Source organism: Sinocyclocheilus rhinocerous, unplaced genomic scaffold (assembly GCF_001515625.1).
Source record: "Sinocyclocheilus rhinocerous isolate Xijiao unplaced genomic scaffold, SAMN03320098_v1.1 scaffold47081, whole genome shotgun sequence".
Lineage (NCBI taxonomy): Eukaryota > Metazoa > Chordata > Actinopteri > Cypriniformes > Cyprinidae > Sinocyclocheilus > Sinocyclocheilus rhinocerous.
This window is the reverse complement of record NW_015670640.1, coordinates 27-643: the sequence shown is the minus strand read 5'-3', so window position 1 is coordinate 643 and position 617 is coordinate 27. Positions and strand designations below refer to the sequence as shown.

The 617-nt window shown below is 38.1% G+C and overlaps 1 non-coding gene across 1 annotated transcript; it reads right to left on the bottom strand.

Moving 5' to 3' along the window:
- On the bottom strand, positions 1 to 72 carry trnae-cuc (transfer RNA glutamic acid (anticodon CUC)). The gene has a single exon. It is a non-coding gene; the product is annotated as a tRNA-Glu (tRNA).
- Positions 73 to 617: the final 545 nt, after the last annotated feature.

The window sequence follows — 617 nt, the reverse complement described above, 5'->3', positions numbered from 1 at the left end:
TTCCCTGACCGGGAATCGAACCCGGGCCGCGGTGGTGAGAGCGCCGAATCCTAACCACTAGACCACCAGGTATATGCCTAATCCGTTTAACACTGTATGTCTAGTCCCGGCAAACAGCACGATATTAAAACAAGACGCGCTTTTTTCCCCTTTAGTATATATATTTTTTTCTTTTAAAGCATTAGGTTATACCAAATAAAATTACACATAAGTTATCCCTTTAAACGATATATTTAATGTACATTTTCAGGGAACAGCATTAGTGTACACGGAAGCCTAATTACCGTTAAATATATATTTTTTCGAGATTAACAAAAAATGTTTTGCGATCCCAAGATACATTTTAATAAAATCCAAATGCATGGACTAGGTGGAGTGCAGTATTGCACGTTTTGTCCTCGTAACGTTAATCCTGTTATGCTGAGCTATCAGAAAGGCCATTGGCGAGCTCATCATCACCTATTTTTTGTGGTGACACTAGGTAAATGTTTACCAGTACCATCGTGTACGCCAAAACTTAAATAAACCATAACACTAGTAAACATGGTATGTTGTAATAGCCGTATAAACTAAATTGATCATTCTGGTTTTATTACTGTAAGACCTCGTGGCGCAAC